The sequence below is a fragment of the Rutidosis leptorrhynchoides genome, chromosome 7 (assembly GCF_046630445.1).
Source record: "Rutidosis leptorrhynchoides isolate AG116_Rl617_1_P2 chromosome 7, CSIRO_AGI_Rlap_v1, whole genome shotgun sequence".
In the NCBI taxonomy this organism is placed as follows: domain Eukaryota; kingdom Viridiplantae; phylum Streptophyta; class Magnoliopsida; order Asterales; family Asteraceae; genus Rutidosis; species Rutidosis leptorrhynchoides.
This window is the reverse complement of record NC_092339.1, coordinates 147,007,729-147,031,240: the sequence shown is the minus strand read 5'-3', so window position 1 is coordinate 147,031,240 and position 23,512 is coordinate 147,007,729.

Here is a 23,512-nt window from a genome sequence, read left to right as displayed (position 1 = left end):
TCATCGTCTCGCTATTTGTTAAGACACATTTTTATAATAGTGTTTTACTGTAGCAAAGTTACTGTAGCAAAGTCAATTTCACTGTAGCAAATAGTGATTTTCGAAAACACTGTAGCATTTTGAGTAATGTGGCAATTTGAAAACACTGTAACAAATTAGTGTTTAACTGGTTCATCTTAAACGCTTTAGTTAACTTAACTAAATATCAATTGAATCAATAAACGAATGTTACTATCGTTTATTATATATATGTATATATCTTTTTAATATACATAAATCAGTTTTTAAATACACATTGGAAGTTATTTATAAATAAATTTTAATAATAAATATTTCAACTTATCATATACATTCGAATAGATATTTAAACCAATAAGTTTAATGTACGGTATCAAACAATTAATACATTGTTACCTTTTCATGTTATAGTATATATGTATCTATTTACATATAATTGTTCGCGAATCGTCGAAAACAACCGAAGGGTATTTAAATATATAAAAGTAATTCAAAAATTTTGAGATTCAGTTTTACAGACTTTGCTTATCGTGTCGGAAATGTTAATCATACAAAGATTAAGTTTAAATTTAGTCGAAATTTCTGGGTCATCACAGTACCTACCCGTTAAAGAAATTTCGTCCCGAAATTTGAGTGAGGTCGTCATGGCTAACAATAAAAATGTTTTCATGACGAATATGAGTTGATAAATAGAATTTTATTACCGTTGAGTAATATGGATAAAACAATCCAATTACTCAGAGCTTATAAGAGAAGTTATCGTAATAGAGTGAAATGGAGAATAGAGATGCGTCTTATCTCTTGATGTAGTAACGATTGATTTCCGGAATTTAAGGAATAGAAAATCTTCATTATCTAAATAAGATTTGATTCTTCGGAATTTAAGGAAATTAAGATTTCTTTTGATTAAATGCGTAATTTGCTTCGATTGCTATGTTTGATATTTCGCTATAAATTGACCTCTTCCGTTTCATTATTTTCATCACTCTTACATCTTCTTCCTCATTTCCTATTTTCAAAAGATTGTAAAAAAAATGCTTCATCCAGTTCTGATTCTTGATATACTCCTAACTTTCATATCTGTCATTCTTCTTTTTCATCTACCACCGGAGGAAGTTATTTTCTTCTACCATTACCTTGGGGTTATAGTATTTTTCATTCTCCCGTGTCTTTATATTGCTATACGCATTGATATACACGGTTTGTAATTTCTGGGTAGTTGTTGGGTTTTATATCTTCCCTTATATTTCGATGTCTCTGCTTCTGTCTTTCCATAATTATTGACATCCACAGTTAATACTCTCTCCAATTTACTTATATATACTCTCATTGATATTTTGAAGCTTCATGCTTTTGTTTTATCTTCCCGACTTTAAATCAAGCGAATAATGGTCCAGAATTCGTAGGTATGAATTTCGGAATGAACATAATTAATGTTTTAAAAAAAACGGTAATAGCACAATCTGACTTGTCAAATTACCAGAATACCTCGAAAAAGACCGAATCATTAAGAAAATATTTTCTTGATAGTTTAGAGGTTAAATAGAACGAAAGAGTTATGTAATATGGTTTATAATGAGGATATGATCTGTGAACCTTTATCACGTTCCATTAGAAACTCAGCATGACTTACTGTAATATAATCACGTTGATCAAGTGTCATTATATTATACTAACTCATGCTTCAGTTCCCAACACTACTTCAAAAACATCCATTTTTCAAAATTTTCAGAAATTAGAAACTAAAATAGTTTCTTTTATGATGTAACACAGATAGCGTGAAGAGATAAATAATTTCGGATGATAATAGTTATGAAGATATCTTCAGAAATATCGAAGATATTTATAATGAAAGATATGATAATATCTTAGAATTTCTAATATCGAAGGATGATGAAGAATATTGTCCGTAGGGGTTTAGTATCAGGAGCAAGGTATTCGTTAATGACTTCAGCAGATACTAAATCATTTGTATTCTTTGAAGGCAGGTTTAGTCTTTGTGATTTATCCACAACCCTCCTTCATACTTTGCTCAATCCGTTTTCCAGTTTCAAACCTTCTCTTTTTCTCAGCTTTACCACCATATTATTCTTTATCATCAAACTTTTGACTGTTAAGGTCGTTTACAGTTTTTGCTGCTTCATCAGCATTGTTCCAATTTCAGAGAACTAGTTTCATAGTTTGGGGTGTTTTTCAAAAACTTCACATTCGAAGTATGTAATTCGAGGAGGTAGACGTTATATGTACACATATAACTGTTGGCGTAGACGTGCTGCAAGATTTCAAAATACTGATTGCAAATTCCCGATAGTTGGAATGGCAACTATTGTTACAAGATGTGGATGAGTACATGATAGGGTTTCAATGTATATATAGTGATTTCCGGAGAGTTTCAAATAGCAGAGTGACGGAGTCGCTGGTACATTTACTGCTAATATGGTGGAACATAAAAGGTTCCCCAGTAACAAAAACATATATGCCAAAGTTATAAGTCTGAAAGGTCGTCGTTGACTAGTTGAATGGGTGATAATACTGGATACTTTTAAAAAGGAATTGCAAGGTTACTTTCAGTAATAATAATGCCGAAGGATTTATCACAGATACGTGTTAAAGTTTTACTTAGGTTTCGAGAGCTTTCCAGATATATGATTATAAGTACAAATCTTTCTTCTCGTAGATATCGTGTAGTTGGTTTGTCTTCTCGTTTGTTCATTAGTTGAAGTGTTTCCAAGAATTTCGATGGGTTTGAACGTAAAATATAATCATATGATGTTCTAGTACTGTTCTGAATTCAAAGCATGGGTTTCGAAGCATGGTTTTGAAAGATGTAGGAATCTAAGAGTGATGTTTTTCGTTTAATCTTGACTTGGATTCTGATCTATCGAAATTAGAATATGAAATTGAATGAAAATGGTTATTCTGCGATGAACAGATACGTATATCTATAGGTTTGAGCAGTATAGTTAATGATTACTGAATCAGAATTGAAGAATGTATAGTGTAACATATTAATGTGGAATTTATATATTTCTAGGGTATTACCTACCCATTAAAATATTCTCATCATTAACAGTTTGTACAAAAGGATTTTCAATTACAATCTTTATGAAAATATATGTATGTATATTTCCTTCAGATGTAATATAGATTTAATGAGTTATTAAACTCATTTGATTTTCGGTTGGAACTAGAAACGAATAATCTCTTCTATATTAAAGATTACATAATCGTCGCAGGATATTTCTCCAATGAAGTTATGAATTAATACTTCATCGTTTATGGTTATTAGTATTCTTCGGTGCCTACGGTGCGTATGAGGTTGATACTCGTGGGATAGATTGTGAGGTTAAGGTTTACGGTGCGGATGTTGTTGTTGGTGGTGCTGGTACTGTTATTGGTTGTGCTGCTGGTTCTGGTGGTGCTACCGGTGCTGCCTGTGATGCCTGCAAATTGTGCATCATATTCTCCAAAGCCACAACTCGAGCGCGAAGCTCGTTAACTTCTTCTATTATTCCGGGATGATTGGCGGTTGGTACGAGAGGATGAATAAAGTTTAAAATTCTAGTTATCATATAATCGTTGCGAAATATCCTGGAAATTAGGGTAAAGATAGTGTTTCGAACGGGTTCGCCGGTAAGTGCCTCAGGTTCCTCACCAAGAGGTGAATTCGGTTGGTGGAAAGGATCGCCTTCCTCTTGTCTCCATTGATTAAGTTGATTACGAACCCATCCCCAATTCATCCAGAATTGGTGATGACTGATTGGTTGATTCATTCCGGTTACACTGCTTCCGGAACTCAGGTGGAAATTCATATCGGAATCCGAAGAACTCGAATTACTTGCAGAATTCATCTTACACGGTTAGATAAATAATTTTCGATGTGAAATGATTTTCGGATATCGAATGATATTTTAATTACATAGAATACCTTTATATAGTATAAAGGATCCGTAAATTATGGAGAAACTTTCGGAAACTGTCAAGTAAAGGTAACAGTAACAGATACGATAAGATATTCATTTTGTCTATACACTAGTCATGCAATCCATGCAATAAGGTGTGTCTAGACTACAAATGATAAGCAGGTAATTTTCCACACAAGGAATGATAAGCAGGTAATTTCTAACAAAAAAATTATAAGCAACAACTTTTATCATGCAGACATGGTCGAAGTTCAGACTCACTAATGTATCCTAACAATAACCGGTTAGACACACTAATGCAAATTCTGGTTCGCTAAGACCAACGCTCTGATACCAACTGTGACGATCGCTCCAAATCCATATGGACGAACACGTCATTCATTGATTTCATTGCGAGGTATTTGACCTCTATGTGATACGTTTTGTAACATTGCATTCGTTTGAAAAGGTATTTCATAAATGAATATATAAATTCCAGGTTTTTAACATCTGATGATTCCTAGGTATAGACAATCACCATTTAAATGGTTTACAATAATACATCTGTTGACAATACAGTCAAAATAAGATACATGGTAATGGTTTGGTGAATGCAAGTTTCTTGTATATAGCATGTATGACTCCAAGCACATAACTTGTATCACGTATGAGCAAACAGCGGAAGACTTCTAGAAACCTGAGAATAAACATGCTTCAAGTGTCAACACAAAGGTTGGTGAGTTCATAGTTTTAATATTACACATAATCCGTATATCAATGTGGATTACAAAAGTTCAGTTGTTTCATTCAAAATGTTTATCATTATGTTTTAAATAAAAGGTGGACCACAAGATTTCAGTTGTTTCATCCGAAACGTTTATCAATCGGTTCTACAAAATTGAGCACCCTGGTAACTAAACTTTAATGCTTATATAATTTGTACCCTTTGTATAATCATCTTAATAATACACGCAAACCAATGTGTACGCTTCTCAAATAGCATACGTCCGTTAAAAGGCTAGTGCTCTAGCTCGGACGGGGATATCAAGCCCTATGGATCCATATACTACTACTCGCGCCCACCAGTTCTTATAACCGGCAGTTACTAGTTACCAAAGCTAAGGGATTTTCGGTTCAAACTCAGTATAGAATTTAGTATGTACTTGTATCCATTGTGTTTAAAATAAAGTGCATGTATTCTCAGCCCAAAAATATAGATTGCAAAAGCAATTAAAAAGGGAGCAAATGAAACTCACGCATATAAATATTGTAAATCAGTTAATAAAGCATTTGCATGTATTCTCAGCCCAAAAATGTAGAGAGTAAAAGGGATCATATGAAACTCACACAAAATCAGTTTTAGTATTTGTATCCATTTAGTAAAATAGTTTATAAAACTGCGCATGTATTCTCAGCCCAAAAATATAGTTTGAAAAAGGGATCATATGAAACTCACACAAAATCAGTTTTAGTATTTGTATCCATTTAGTAAAACAGTTTATAAAACTGCGCATGTATTCTCAGCCCAAAAATATAGTTTGAAAAAGGGATCATATGAAACTCACTGTTTAATATTGATATACAATATTGCAGGAAAGCACGTAGACGCATTGGAGATAATAAGCACGAGGTTTGATTCACAAAAATACCCCCGAATATTACCCATAACCTCCTTGGCAATAACCCATATTTTCCTTAGCTCTAGCTTTCTCGGAAACTCGTTTTAAAAAAATTACTTGGACAGCACTCCGTCGTAATATTTTATGTACATTATTATTTTTGTATCGCAAAAATAATAACACTAATAATAAAAATAATAAGATTAATAATAATCTTATTATTAATAATAATAATAATAATAATAATAATAATAATAATAATAATAAAATAAATAAATACGGAGTAAAAATAATATTTATGTGTGTGTGATTTATCTGGCCAAAACTCGAGAATTTATAGCACTTGGCCTGAAATCTGGAGTCATGCGACTCGCATGGAAATGGCCTTCTGGCCATGCGACTCGCATGAGGACCAGGGACAGCTCACATTGTTTTGGCTCCTAGCTTGTCGACATAATATAAAATAAATATAAATATATAAATAATTAATATAATTATTTATATATTATATTTTATTCTTGTGCATAGTAGACTTGTAATTTTTGTTCCGATAAGTCGTACGTCATCACTCGACTTATGTCCCGGTTCCGGTTTCTCGAACGCATTTTCGTACGCTTAGAAAACTTGCATTTTACATTTCGTGACACGTACCTTTGTCAAAATATAGCCTTAAATTATCCCTTAATTATATCACTCAAAGTGTATCTTAAACTTTCGAGTGTTTTGGTCATTTACTTCTATAAATCATCGTCTCGCTATTTGTTAAAACACATTTTTATAATAGTGTTTTACTGTAGCAAAGTTACTGTAGCAAAGTCAATTTCACTGTAGCAAATAGTGATTTTCGAAAACACTGTAGCATTTTGAGTAATGTGGCAATTTGAAAACACTGTAACAAATTAGTGTTTAACTGGTTCATCTTAAACGCTTTAGTTAACTTAACTAAATATCAATTGAATCAATAAACGAATGTTACTATCGTTTATTATATATATGTATATATCTTTTTAATATACATAAATCAGTTTTTAAATACACATTGGAAGTTATTTATAAATAAATTTTAATAATAAATATTTCAACTTATCATATACATTCGAATAGATATTTAAACCAATAAGTTTAATGTACAGTATCAAACAATTAATACATTGTTACCTTTTCATGTTATAGTATATATGTATCTATTTACATATAATTGTTCGCGAATCGTCGAAAACAACCGAAGGGTATTTAAATATATAAAAGTAATTCAAAAATTTTGAGATTCAGTTTTACAGACTTTGCTTATCGTGTCGGAAATGTTAATCATACAAAGATTAAGTTTAAATTTAGTCGAAATTTCTGGGTCATCACAATACTTGTTATAGGTTCGTGAATCCGAGGCCAACCTTATACTTATTAAATGGTGTTATATGTATTTTTACTACAAAATACATTAGGTGAGTATATAGATCCCTTTTAAACTCTACATATTTTTGGGCTGAGAACACATGCGCTGTTTTTATAAATGATTTACGTTATGGACACAAGTGATCAAAAATAAATTCTACGTTGAGTTGTACCATGGCATATCTCTTTATACTTGGTAACTGCTAATTACGTGAGGAGCGTAAACGCGAATCCTGTTGATAGATCTATCGGGCTGACATCCCCAACCGGGCTGGACGACCAGCATTTAACGGTTGCACAGTACTTCGTTCTCGTTACTACACTTTGGTACGGTGTAGGGTTTATTTAAGAGTATGCTGCTGTGACTTTTAGTTAAGTATGGTTACCAAGTGCTCAACGTCTTTTCTATACACGAGGAGTGTATTATATATAAACTTTAAATCTTGTGGTCCATTGTTATAACGCTGCTAGCATCAAACCTATATATCTCACCAACTTTATGTTGACGTTTTAAAGCATGTTATTCTCAGGTACGAATTAAGTCTTCCGCTGTGCATTTGCTCATGTTAAGGACAATACTTGGAGTCGATCATCGCAAAGGAACCAAATGTTGATGACTTCGTCCGGATGGATTAGGACGGGTCCTTTCAAATAATTTCTATCTATATCTTTATCTCTACTAAAATAAAAACTTAATATAATAATAATAATAATAATAATAATAATAATAATAATAATAATAATAATAATAATAATAATAATAATAATAATAATAATAATTTAATTTAAGATTAATTTTCAATTATTGGATTACACAAATTACAATTTATACTTTTATAATCTAGTCATTCATTTATAATTTTTAAACTTTAGTGCTATAACCAAAATTTCATAATTAATGTACTAAAAGTACCCTTAAAACAATGTTATAACTTATCCACTTTAAATCATATTAAAATAAAAATAAATTTAAGTTGATATTTTAATATCCTGTATCAATACTCAGTAATATACATGGACGATAAATATTATTAAAATATTAGTATTATTATTAAGATATTATTATATATTACCTATTGGTTATTTATTTACAGGTATTATTTATTATTTATAAACAATAAACAATTAATTAGTTATAATTATAATTATAATTATAATTATGATTCATAATTAATTATTAGCTTTATTACTAATCAATTAAATTAATAATCAATATTAATGTTTGTTATAAACTACTCAAATTTATATTTGAGTATGGTCAGGTAAAGATTTTTATTATTTGACGGGTTGTAGGTTGATAACGAATATATAATATCCGATGCGGTTAAAATCCTGCTCGTGAATTCGTCATATTCATTTGTACAACCAACGAGTATTATGAATGGCAATGACTCAGATATGGATGAGGTGATGCCTTATCTATATCCATATCCAATAAGTTTTTGTTCATCTATATTTATATCCATTTATTTCAGTTCATCAATCTATATGTATATCCAGTAGATTAAGCGGTTTAATAGCTATTCATTTAATACTCAAAAAATATTATAATATTTTATAATATGTGATAAAAATAAATAGCAATATAACAAAAATATATATAATGTGACAAAAATATATATATAATGTGACATAGTAAAAATATAACCAGATGAATGTGTACCCTTTGTTAAAGTTACACCATAATTTATTAAATTTTACTATTAAACTTAAACAAAGAAAAATTAAATGTGTAATTTGTATGTTTATTTCATTAGATATATATGATTTATTTTAATATATCATAGTAAAGTTATTTCATTATATGATTAGAAGGTAAAATCTATGTGTAATGGTTAAATGCATCTGTAATAGTAAATTTATTTGCATATATCTATAGTCGTGTATTTATATATGTATTTCAGGTGATAATGGCTCTATTCGTGGATGAAGTTTTTCATCCATATTTATATTTATATCCATTTAGATTTATTCATATTCCAATACATATTCATTATGAATCGGGTGGATCAGATGGATATCTGCTGGATCGAGTGGCCATTGCCATCTCTAGCGAGTATACATGTTAGCCCGTGTACTTATAGTTAACTACACACAATTATTTATTCACTCCACATATATCTCGTAGTTTTTTATGTTATCTTAGTATTTCTGTAAAGTTGAACCATCGGCATATATTTCTTAGTTTTTGATGTTATCTTAGTATTTTTATTAGTTGTATTGTATATGTATATCTAATAGATATATATGTATATATTATTTACGGAGTATTATTTATTTTTCAGTGAAGTGGAGCAAGTTAGCGTGTTCATTTAAATTTGTAGCAGTGTAGGTGAAACGCTCATCACCATTCACCAACAACGACAATGGAATATTACATCTACCATCAAACAACTACAACAATATCTCAATTCAATAATACTCATTAGTCCATTAAACGAAAACAAAAAATAAAAATTTCATTTGTATCATATCTTATGCAGAGTCTGTCACAGTTTAATAGTTCAATAATTCTTTTAAGTTGTTCAAAATTAATAATACACTTTCACAAATAAATAAAATACGAGCTCAATTCTCTGTATTTTCTTAGTTTATACATGTAAAACGAATAAGAAGGTAAGACGTAAAACCGTAAAATGAATAAAAAAATACATTGTGATAATAACATTTCATTAGTTGTTCTTATTCAGTGCCGTACAATTTCTTGAACATTGGTATGTTACAAATAACAGACTCCTCAAATTTCAAAACCACTAACACTCTTCAATATCATAATATATTTTAGAACAACTTAGCTCAATAGTTGCAGTATTAAATAACCCAACTACAACAACATTAATAACCTAATAGTAACATAATAAGCGATAAATAACGACTTTAATAGAATATATAGTGATACATTTATGAGCCCATCCGTTAAAATATGTATTCGCAAATGTCAAAAAGTTTGATATACTTAACTTTATTATTTAATATTTGATTGTTTATTTAAATTAAGTTTTGTACTTAAGTTTTACTTAAATAGAATGAGTTTATTCGTCCATTTGTTGAACGGATTTTTGAATGAAGGTTTGAAACATCTTAAAGCTGATACCAAAAAAATCGACGCCATTTTTTTCTAAATTTTGGACAGTCACCAGGGGCAGACCAAGGGCGCGACGCGACAGGGTGTGGAGCGGCGCTCCACTTCACTGCGCCAGAAGCCCAGTTTCCAGTTTTTAGTCGGGATTAAAAACCCGTTATATGGAAGTGCGCCCCAGCATTTGGAGCGACGCTCCACTCCACTGGAACTAGAGCTGCAGTTTTGTTTTTACAACCAAAGCACAAGTTCGTCACAATCCAATTGTTAAATCACATTGACCTGTTTAAAAGTGGATTACAACCCAAAATACAACAAGGTTTACATGTTCACAACACCGGGTACTCAAGACCCATAATTTAACAAAGTGTATATCACGACCCATTACACCAAAATGACCTAACGTTGAGCATGACCGTCGGGCCCTTTACCAAAAGTGTTCCTTCCCAAAACCACCAACATGGAGCTAAGCCAAGCCCTTACCCTTATCCTTCGAAGTGCAACAACAACAACAAAACCCAATACCACATAAGTGGTGTATGGGGGAGGTGAGATGTAGACAATCCTTTCCCTATCCGAGAATAAAGACAGGTCATTTCTCTGCCCAGAATGAAACACTCTCAAAAGTAGAGAAAGTCATACCTCTCTCTATTCGATGGATAGAGAGATTGCTTCCGAGTGGACTTCCGGCCAATAAGTAGGATTTTTTTTTAAAATTAAATAAAATAAAAAATAAAATTGAGACGCCATGAAAATGGTAAAATCAAATTTCCATGGGTATTAAACCCTGCCTGAAATTTACTTTAGGCTCTAAGAGTCACTCAAGTTGCCAATAAATCGTCGCTTCCTTCGAAGTGCAAGTATCTATAAAAAGAGTAACAACAAAGAGGATAAGCTAAGCATAGTGAGAAGAATAAATATACAAGTAGGCATACACCTTACCGACTTGAACAACCATTACAATTCAATAAATATTCATATACACATAGCACCACAACCACATAACACAAATAACCCGAAATAGCATGCTAAAAACATATATACTAATCTAACAACTCATAGTTTAACCATTAGCACAAGGGAGTGGTTCTTACAAAGGACCACCGATTGTTCATAACAACCGTTAGTGAGACAACACACGATTTACCCTAACCCCATGGTGATACGACACACGTTTACACCATATAACCCATGTGGTGTCGACACATGAACTTGAGTGAACCCGACACACGTGGTAAACACTCTAGTGAACCCGACATACGTGGTAACACTAAACCACATCAAACCTCAAGCAAGTAAACTTTACACATAAATGCATAAGTATTCCACTCACCTTGATCACCTAGATGAGCTGGAAACCCTAGAGCTTCAAGAATGATCCAAAAGAAATTCACCTAGCATCAAAATCACAACATCAAGGTATATACACTAATAGTTTGACCCAAAAGTACACAAGTGCAATTTCAACCCAAATTGCACCTTAATCACCCAACTAGGTCAACAAAACCTCAACACCTCAAATCACTATTGACTAGTGATTTTAGCCCAAACCCACCAAAAATATAACTTCGGGTCAAGTGCTTGAAGCACTTTTTGACCCATAACCACAAGTGCAATTTCAACCCATTTTCATTTGACTTCCCTTGACTACGTCAATCTAGACCTAAACACTTACAACTATCAAAAGTTAGTGGTTTATGACTCATGGTCACCTCTTAGACCCAAAATCATGTACTTCAAGTACACCTTGACCCATTTTAACACAAAACCCATTTTGACCAAAATTAGGGGTTACACCCAAAATCAAGTTAACACTAACACCCACATCACTAATTCATGAGTTTTCTACTAATTTACAAGAACATGAAAGACTTGAATATCACAAATTCGTCATCCAAGCCCTAATTCACCCAAATAGGGTTTACTTACCCAATTTGCACCTCAAGAACCCTAATTTCACAAGAAGACGGGTCTTAGACTCAACACCAACCCCAAACCCTAACCATACACAAAATTAAACACAATAACTCAGATTTAGGGCTTACCGCTAGTGTAGATTAAGACTAAATAGCAGCTACACCAAGTTTGGACTTCAATAGGGGATGGATTTAGCTTCTCCTTCACAAAACTAGAGCTTTCTCACTCTACAAACTTCTCTCTCTAAGTTGGGGGTGTTAGATGAGGTTAGTGACTGATTTGAGTCAGTCTTCTAACCCCCCAAACACCCCCATGCAATATTTCACACTAGTCCCTCACATTTTTAATTTTCACAAAACAGCTCCAGTTCCCGCTAGTTGGAGCGGCGCACCAATAAGTGGAGCGGCTCTTCACTGTGCTGTGACTAAAACCAGAATGTTACAATTCTCCCCCACTTGGATTAGATCGCGTCCTCGCGATCCAAGCCGCGTATATCGAAGGAAGATACTCTAGTACGAACTCTTCCATTTCTCAAGTAAAATCCGACCCTTTTTTAATGCCGTCATTGCACCTTACAGGTTCTAACCCGCTTATTACGCATTACCTTAATCTTCTCATCAAGGATCGCTATCGGTTCCTACACATACTCCAAATTGTTATTTAGAGTAATTGCATCCAACGAAATACACATCGAGTCATCTACAAGAGACTTGCGAAGGTAGGAAACATGAAATGTGTTATGGATCTTCGCAAGCTCTTCGGGTAACTCTAACCGATAAGCAACCTCACCAACAAGAGCTAAAATTTTAAATGGTTCAATAAACCAACTAGCAAGCTTTCCCCGTTATCAGAACCGAATCACACCCTTCAACGGTGACACCTTAAGCATCACCATATCACCTTCTTGGAACTCAATCGGTCACCTACGTTTATCCGCATATGACTTTTGTCGATCTTGTACAGCTTTGAGGCAAGCACGAATTATATCAATCTTTTGGTTCGTCTCAAGAACCACTTCGGTACCACCTACTTACTTTTGACCCACCTCACCCCAACAAATTGGGGTTTAGCATTTCCTTCCATAAAGCATCTCATATGGCAGCATTCCAATACTAGCATGATAACTATTATTATACGAGAATTCCACCAATGGCAAATGCTCGTACCACCTTTCACCAAAATCAATTACACAAGCTCGAAGTATATCCTACAGAGTTCGAATGCTTCTTTCGCTTTGACCATCCGTGTGAGGGTGATATGCGGTGATCAAATTCACTTGAGTACCCATTTCATGTAAGATCCTATTTTCCCAGATGGTTTGGACGCCGTCCAAAAGGGGTTGGACGCCGTCCTGTTTTGAAGGGCTGGACGCCGTCCAGTATTCTGGACACCGTCCAGATGACCTAGCGGGCCAGCTATTTTGTTTTTAGATATTACAAATGGGTATTTTGGTAATTTCACTTTGTGGACGAATTTAAGGCCCTAGATCAGTTTTTGGAGCACCATTTACTCCATCTTCAACTACCACACCTCTTCCAAATCAATTTAGAGAGAAAGGGTTTCTAGAGTGAGAGACCTCAAATCAAGGAAGAAGAAGGTCGAATCGGGTCTAAGTGCGAGTTCTAAAGTTGTTCATCTAGTCCCTAGCTACATTTTGATTGTAGTGGTAAGTCTTAACCTTGATTTCCTTGTTTTAATTGCTTAAGGGTTAGGGTTTGGGTTAGTGATGAACATAAAACCCAATTGTTAGTGTTTTGGGAGTTTTGGGTAAGTTTGAGTCATGAGGACTCAAAGATGACTAACCTAGGGTTTTGAAATGTTAAATTGTGTATATGGGTCTTAAATGTTAGTAAATCACTAGCACACTTAGTGTTTAAAGTGAATGGGTGTATTTGGGTATGATAGTGACCCAAATGAGTGTGTTAACCTTGAAATGGGTCAAATGAGTCTTTGATTTTCCTAAGTGGGTTAATGGGTGCGAAAATGAGATAACCTTGTGTTAAAAGGTGTATTAAGACCATAATCAAATTGTTGGTAAGGGTTTGACATAATCCCGACCTAGTGTTAGAATGAGTGGTGCAAATGGGTCACGTTTGCACCATGGGCATGGCGAATAAGTTGGTTGACCAACTTGAACGAATGATTGATATATGTGCATAATGTAATAGGTACGTTATTTTGAAGTTGTGAGCTTGGTTTACCAATTCACTGAAGGCGTAAGGTGAGTGGAATAATTATGCGTGTACGTATATAATGTATTTATTTGTGTAGCATGGAATGTTGAATTGTTGCGGTGTTCAAGACACCACCTTCTACGTAACGAGTGGAATTGTCGCGGTGTTTAAGACACCATTCATTGGGTTGATTGACATGTGGAATTGTCATGGTGTTCAAGACACTACATTGTCATGGGAGTTGAATTGTCGCGGTGTTCAAGACACCACTCATTGGTTTGATTGACATGTGGAATTGTCACGGTGTTCAAGACACCACATTGTCATGGGGGTGAGTTAGTCGTGGTGTTCAAGACATCACCTGGGGGATTAGTGATTACGCGGCGTATGTACACTAATGGATGTTATGAACTTCGACGGTCTTTTGCGAGTACCGTTCCCTTGTACGATTGGTTAACCATGGTTGTGTGAATTTTGTATTAGCATATTTAATTGTGAACTATATGATATTGTTGTCGCTAGCTTATTATGAATTTCGGATATTGGTTTATGCATAATGTTTGCATAGTTGCTGAATTGCTAGCTTGTATGCGGTATTGTGTAAGTGATTGCAAGTAAGTAGGTTATATATGTATATGTATAACTATTGCACTCACTAATCTTTAGCTTACCATCTCGTTGTTTACCTTTTTAGGCTCCGGCGTGGACAAGGGCAAAGGTATTCGTTTGGAATAGTATTGGCTCTCGGGGGTTTTAGCTTTTTGGAAGTTCGGCCAAGATTTGGGTAGTTTAACCCCAAACACCATGCTCTAGTGTCGTTTAGAAATTAAACTAGAACGGTCGAAACTTGTATTTTTGTACGAAACGTGTAATTCGGGCCAATGAGGGCCCGATGATGTAAAACTTGTTTTGATGATGGGAATCTCTTAGTTTAACTTATTATGACATGTTGTGAAAAGGTTTTCGTTTAAAAGTGTTGGGGGGTTTTCCGCTCATGTAATTTGGACACTTTGATCAGAATTTTGTAGTTCATTTGGACGCCGTTCAAGTCTTCTTTGCTGGAAGCCGTCAAAATAACTGGACGCCGTCCAGATGTATTGTTTCAGAAAAATTTTTTTAGCGTGTTTTTGGTAAAATGAAGTCAGGTCGTTACAAGTTGTATCAGAGTATGGTCTAAAGGATTTAGGCGACTTGAGATAGGTGCCTAGACTTAGACTTTATTGTGTATACGCTTTATGCGGGACTTTTAGGAGACGGGTCGGACCGGGGTTTGGTTAGTGCCTAGGTTTAGGTGAGCTAACTATGCGCTAATTGTTTTGTGTTGTGTTTTGCAATCATCAAGCGAGATAGACGTTGTACTAGCGAGTTAATGCGACGTGCTCACGTAACAATGATTAGCTACCATTGTTACGGGTTCAAATCGTGTCAAACAAGCGATGTACGATGATTGTTGAGCAAGATGGGGCGGTGAATTGTATATGAATGTGATGTCTTGTCCTTTTGTTTCATTACTTAACCTATTTCCGTTTTATAGAATGAAGATGAGAAATGGACATGATACAAATGAAGGGGGTACGAGCGAGGACTCCGAGTTTACGGCCAAGGTTGAGGCCATTTTAAAAAGGCATCACACGGATTTTCTTGAGGACGTTAGGAAGATGTTTTTAGATTCGATTGACGAGCAAGTAGTTAATCTTGTTAAAGAACAAATTAAGGCCGTTCTTCACGAAGATAATGTGGGAAGACAGGACTTTTTCTACAAGAATTTCAAAGATGCTCAACCTCCCACTTTTGATGGTGAAAGGGATCCGCTAAAGAGCACTCGTTGGATCTCCGATATGGAGGGGGCTTTTCGTACTTGCGAATGCCCTCTCGAAAAGAAGACGAGGTATGGTTGTAGCATGTTAAGGGGTGATGCCAAGTTGTGGTGGGACGCGAAAATCCAACTTTACGGTGAAGAACAATGTATGGATTTCACTTGGGACGAGTTCAAGGCGGAGTTTTTCAATGAGTACCGAACTTCGGCCGATCTTACTAGACTTAAGGACGAGTTGAGTGCCTTGAGGCAAGGGTCGATGGATTTGAACACTCTCAAATCCGTTTTCTTGTCAAGGACCCAATTTTGCCCAGAGTATGTTGGGAATGATAAAATGTTGAAGGAAGACTTCTATCGAATCTTGAACGACAACTATCAAGATAAAATTAGTGTAAACGTGGTAAATTTTTTTGATGAGTTGTTCGATATGGCCAAAGGTTTTGAGTCGCTCGCTTTGAGAAAGAGTGGCTTTAATTTTGGCAAGAGGAAGTTCGAAGCTACTAGTCATTCGAGCAAGAAGAGTAAAGGTGCAACCGAGAGTGTCGGTAGTGTGAAGAAAGGTGCTTCCGAAGTTTTTCCTTACAATTGTCACAATTGTGGACGAAGGGGGCATATGGCCCGTGATTGTACCAAACCATCTACTACAACCAAACTCACTTGCTATAATTGTGGTAAAGAAGGGTACCGAAGGACGGAGTGTCCCGAGTTGTGGGATGATCAAGTCAAGAAGCTAGAAAAGGCAGAGGGGACGGCGAGAGGATGAAATTACTTAATGACCCATGATGAGGCCAAGCAATCAAACGAAGTTGTCTCAGGTACTTTCATGGTTAACTCTAATCCGGCAAGGATACTATTTAATAGCGTTGCTAATTTATCATTTGTGTCTCCGCGTTTTGTGTCTAAGCTTGATAAACCATTAGCTAAGTTAAGTCATCCGGTAGAAGTTGAAATAGCGGATGGTAAGATGGTACTAGGGGTTGATGTTTGTAACGATTGTGATGTCATAACCCGACCTTAACCATAAGGACGAATACAATAACATATGATTTCATCGCGAGGTATTGACCTCTATATGCGACGTTTTTCAAAAACTGCATTCGTTTTTACAATACAAACCATAACTTTTATTACAAATACAAAGTTTAAACAACATAATAATGATTATCATTTAGCGATAATCTTAGCCTTACAAACTTTACATGTGATGATAACAATATGATTTCCAACATATTTTACATTACAAATCCTCCGATATGCAGTTTTATTTTTGACACAAATATGCATACTCCAGATCTTGCTTAAGTTCAACATGATGCAGCGGAAGCTTTTAGTTATCACCTGAGAATAAACATGCTTAAAACGTCAACATAAAGTTGGTGAGATATAGGTTTAATGCCGGCAACGTTATAAATATATACCACAAGATTTCATATATAAACGTTTTAATAAAAATATTCTAAGTTATTGAGCACTTGATAACCATACTTAACATTTAATCAACGTCGCATATTCCCTTTATTATGAAATCTTACTACACCGTACCAAGTGTAGTCACCGAAATGAAGTACTGTGCAACCGTTGAATACTGGTCATCCAGTTCGGTTGGGGTTGTCAGGCCCGATAGATCTATCAACAGGATTCGCGTTTACAATACCTCATGTAAATAGTAGTTACCAAGTTACAGGGAAGTATGCCAGTGGTACAACTCAACGTAGAATATATATTTTAATCACTTGTGTCCATAACGTAAATCATAAAATGCATGTATTCTCATCCCGAAATATTTAGAGTTTAAAAGTGGGACTATATACTCACTTTTGCTTTGAAGATATTTAACACGACTTGGTCTCCGATAGATATCACGAACCTAACCATATATATAATATATTAACGTATTTTCTTTTCAAATAATCGTTACATATATACTTATAATATTTTTAATATCTATTAGTCCGTAGTTAGCAGTCCGATGTTAGTGGTCCACAATTAGTTGCTCAATAAAATAAATAAAGACCCCATCGTATTCGTATTGATCAGAATTAATCTCGACCCATGATACCATGTTATCAAATGGCGTGTTGCGTACATAAAGTACCGTGTTGTCAAATGACGTGTTGCGTACAATCATGAGGTCTTATGATTAATCTTCTCGTGTTGTTTACGGGTGGTCCTGAAATATATAAAATCAAATCATAAGTAATTATATATAAAATATCATATTAATTAGAAAAGATATGATTAATTTACTTTTTCTCCAAATATTTTCGTAGCTAAACTAGCTTCGGATACCCAATCTTGTTTTAGTCGTAGTTTCTTCATTACAACTCCGTTTTTGTTGGTTCAACTTGCCACTTCCTTGGATCGAGTCAAATTTTAAGAATATGAACTGTAAATACCTTGGTTTATATTCAGAATCACAGGTTATAGTTCAAACTTTAGGTGAATCTTATGAAAGTAATCATTTTTGTCATAAAAACAATATTTAGATAAAAATATTTACACTTTGAGTTAAACCATGAAATTTTTATGTGTTAACATATTCATAAGAAATATCATTTTTCCAAGATATGAACTTCCAATTCAATGTTTAAAATGATTTTTAATTATCCAACCCAAAACAGCCCCCGGTTGCACTCCGACGACGTAGATTCAGTTTTAAGGTGTTCTTTGTAAAAATAAGTTGTATCTTGTTAAGTTAGCATATTATTATGATATATTACAAGTCTTGAAGTATTTTAAAAATTAAGTTAGAAGGATCTACTTAGTTTGCGAACAAGTTTGAAATCATTCAAACTATGTTCTTGTTGTTAAAATTTTACAACACAAAATAAGATAGCTATATGAATATGAATTGAATAAGATTATGAACAAGGTTACTACCTCAAGTTACTTGGACAAAGTTACTGCAAAATATAAGAAAAATCCTAGAACCAAAAGAGTGGTGGAGTTGGATCAAAAGGTTGGAAGTAAACTTGTACACTTGGAAGGTTATCTTGATGTGTTCTTAACCAAGCTTTCTCATGATGATTATACCTTGGATTTTGATCTAGATTTGAGTGTGGATGATAATACTTGCTGAATACTTGAAGTTAGAAGTCTAGAGAGAGTACTTAAGGGTTTAAAAAAATTGAAAATGGAATGGTTGTGTGTGATCCTAAAATCACGCCAACCATGAAGGTTTTTAAAGGATTTTTGGTTTCGAATTTTCTTGTAATAAGTCATACTAGATAACAAAAGTAGTTACCTCTCACTTAGGGCAGTAATATGGTTGATTAGAATGTTGATTTGATGTGTATATACCAATAGTAAATACGTATAGAAGCTGGGTATGATACGGGTACATATACCCTAGATGTACGTATAGAAATCTTGAGAAAACGGAACGAGGATTCAAAAATAGCTATCTTTTGTAAATATACCTATATTGTTTTATGTATAAAAGCCCTTTAAAAGTACTTAAATACATATCTATACAATACATGTATAAGCATTATAAGTTATAAGTATTTATATCAAAGAACGTTACGTATAGTTATCGTTTTGAAAACTTAAGTTAGTAGTTTCAAAGTATACTTGTATCTCATTGTTATTAGTACACAATGAGATGTTAAACTATCCTTAGATCATTTTAAATATATATAAATACATATATATACACAAATGTATAATTATCGTATGTTATATAGTTCGTGATATCATCGGTCAAATTGGACGGTCAAACGTTGTGTAAAACTCTTTCCAAAAACATAAGCCTCAACAATTTAGATTGCTTATCATGTTGGTAAGGTTTAATTTATGTAAATATTAATCTTATATGTATAAAACGATCGGAAAAATCTGGGTCGTTACAGTAACTACCCGTTAAATAAATTTCGTCCTGAAATTTTAAAGTTGTACCTATTTTGCGTTCTCGGGAAACAAATGTGGGTACTTTTGTTTCATCTGATCCTCTCATTCCCAAGTAAACTTGGGACCCCTTCGAGCATTCCAATGAACCTTAACGATTGGTATGTTGCTCTGCTTGAGCCGTTTAACTTCACGGTCCATGATTTCGACTGGTTCTTCTATGAATTGTAGTTTCTCGTCGACTTGGATTTCTTCAAGAGGAATGGTGAGATCTTCCTTTGCAAGACATTTCTTAAGGTTTGAGACGTGAAATGTATTATGTACTCTGGCGAGTTGTTGCGGTAACTCGAGTCGATAAACTACCGGTCCGATGCGTTCGATGATCTTGAACGGGCCTACATACCTTGGGTTCAATTTACCTCTTTTTCCAAAACGTATTACACCTTTCCAAGGTGACACCTTTAGCATAACCATGTCATCGATTTAAAACTCTAATGGTTTCCTTCGGACATTGGCGTAGCTCTTTTGGCGACTACGGGCCGTTCTCAATCTCTCCTTGATTTGTACTATCTTCTCAGTTGTTTCGTGTATGATCTCGGGACCAGTTAATTGTCGATCTCCTACTTCATTCCAACAGATAGGGGATCTACACTTCCTTCCATACAGTGCTTCGAATGGTGCAGCTTTAATGCTCGCATGATAACTATTATTATACGAGAATTCTGCTAACGGTAGATATTTATCCCATCCGTTTCCAAAATCGATCACACATGCTCTGAGCATGTCTTCAAGAGTCTGAATTGTTCTTTCACTCTGCCCATCGGTTTACGGATAATATGCGGTGCTCATATCCAAACGAGTTCCCAGTGCCTCCTGTAGTGATTGCCAGAACTTTGATGTAAATCTACTATCACGATCGGATATAATGGAAATAGGTATTCCATGCCTTGAAACAATTTCCTTTATGTATAATCGTAATAGTTTCTCCATTCTATCCGTTTCCTTTATAGGCAAGAAATGTGCAGATTTGGTGAGACGATCAACTATTAGCCAAATGTTGTCATAACCCCCGGCAGTCTTGGGTAACTTTGTGATGAAATCCATGGTAATACCATCCCATTTCCATTCTGGGATTTCTGGTTGTTGAAGTATCCCTGACGGCTTCTGGTGTTCTGCTTTAACTTTGGAACAAGTTAAACATTCCCCAACATATGTTGCAACGTCTGTCTTTAAATTAGGCCACCAATAATGCGTCTTAAGATCTTGGTACATCTTTCCAATTCCAGGATGTATCGAGTATCTTGTCTTATGCGCCTCATTCAATATCAACTTCCTTAATCCACCCAACTTCGGTACCCAAATACGGTTTGCAAAATATCAAATTCCATCTTCCCATATAATGAGTTGCTTCTCATACTTCTTCATTATTTCATTTCCCATGTTCTCTTTAGTAAGAGCTTCTCGTTGAGCCTCTTTGATTTGTGAGTTAAGATTCATGCGAATTTTTATGTTCATCGCTCGTACTCGAATTGGCTCTCGTTCCTTTCTGCTTAGAGCGTCGGCCACTACATTCGCTTTCCCGGGATGATAGCAAATCTCACAATCATAGTCGTTTATCAGCTCGACCCACCTACGTTGCCTCATGTTTAGCTGTTTCTGATCGAAAATATGTTGAAGGCTTTTATGATAGGTAAACACAGTGCATTTAACCCCATATAAGTAGTGTCTCCATATCTTCAATGCAAACACTACTGCTCCCAATTCTAGATCATGCGTCGTGTAATTCCGCTCGTGAATCTTCAATTGACGAGATGCGTATGCAATAACTTTCTTTCGTTGCATAAGGACGCAACCAAAACCTTGTCGCGAAGCATCACAATATATCTCAAAATCATCGTTCCCTTCAGGTAACGATAAAATAGGTGCTGTAGTCAACTTCTTCTTCAGTAATTGAAATGCACTCTCCTGCTCAGAAGTCCATTCGTACTTCTTCCCTTTTTGCGTTAACGCTGCTAATGGTTTAGCTATTCGGGAAAAATCTTGAATAAACCTTCTATAATAACCGGCTAAACCCAAAAATTGGCGTATCTGCATTGGTGTCTTAGGATTCTCCCATTTTTTAATGGCCTCAATTTTAGCTGGGTCAACCTGAATTCCTTTGCTACTAACAACGTGGCCAAGAAATTGCACTTCTTTCAACCAAAACGCACACTTAGAAAATTTGGCGTATAACTGTTCTTTTCTTAATAATTCTAATACCAACCTTAAATGCTGTTCATGCTCTTGCTCATTTTTGGAATAGATAAGAATATCGTCAATGAAAACGATAACAAACATATCTAGATACGGACTACAAACTCGATTCATGAGGTCCATGAATACAGCTGGCGCATTCGTCAATCCAAACGGCATGACTAAAAATTCGTAATGACCGTAGCGTGTCCGGAAAGCAGTTTTCGGAATATCTTCTTCTTTGACACGTAGTTGATGATAGCCCGATCTTAAGTCGATTTTCGAGTACACACATGATCCTTGCAGTTGATCAAATAAGTAGTCAATTCTCGGTAGTGGATACCGATTCTTGATAGTTAACTTATTTAATTCACGATAATCTATACACATCCTAAAAGATCCATCTTTCTTTTTAACAAATAAAATTGGAGCTCCCCATGGTGAAGTACTTGGTCGTATGAATCCTCGGTCCAGTAATTCTTTTAACCGACTCTGAAGTTCTTTTAACTCGGATGGTGCAAGTCTATATGGAGCACGAGCAACCGGTGCAGCTCCTGGTACAAGATCTATTTGAAATTCTATAGACCTGAAAGGAGGTAGTCCCGGTAATTCTTCGGGGAATACATCGGGAAAGTCTCTTACTACATTTACATCGTTAATATTCTTCTCCTTTTCTTCAACTTTCTTTACATGTGCTAGGATGGCATAACATCCCTTTTCTAAGCACTTTCGAGCTTTCAAACAGCTAATGAGATTTAGGTTTGGGTTACCTTTATCTCCGTAAATCATTATCATTGATTTATCCTTTCGAGGAATACGAATTGAGTTTTCAGCACACACCAATTCGACTCCTACTTTGGACATCCAGTCCATGCTGATAATTACATCAAAACTTCCTAATTCTATGGGTATCAAATCAATCTTAAATGTTTTTCCGGCTAAATTTATTTTACAATCACGGCAAATTTTATCGGATTTAATTAGTTTACCATTAGCTAACTCAATCATGTACTTAGCATCTAGAGGTAATGATGAACAATTCAATTTAGCGTAAAAGTCTCTACACACGTAACTTCTATCGGCACCAGTATCAAATATAATAGATGCTGATAAGTTATTAATGGTAAACGTACCCGTAACAAGCTCCGGGTCTTCACGCGCCTCTCTAGCATTAATAATAAATGCTCTTCCACGTGCAGGTCCGTTATTCTTCTCTGGATTCGGGCACTGGCTCTTATAATGACCCTGTTTCCCACACCCATAACAAGTAACAGTGGCCAAGGCAGTTCTATTTGCATTGGTGGCAGGAGTCTTGGTGCCATTGGTATTTGTAACAGGAATCCTACAATCTTCAGCCAGATGACCCCTTCGATTACAATTATCGCACACCACATTACAATAACCAGAGTGATGTTTGTGGCATCTGTTACATAAAGGATTTCGTCCTTTGTAACCTGAGTTTGAACCACTACCCACACCTTGCGTGGTTTCTTGTTGGATTGTTGATTACCTTCTCA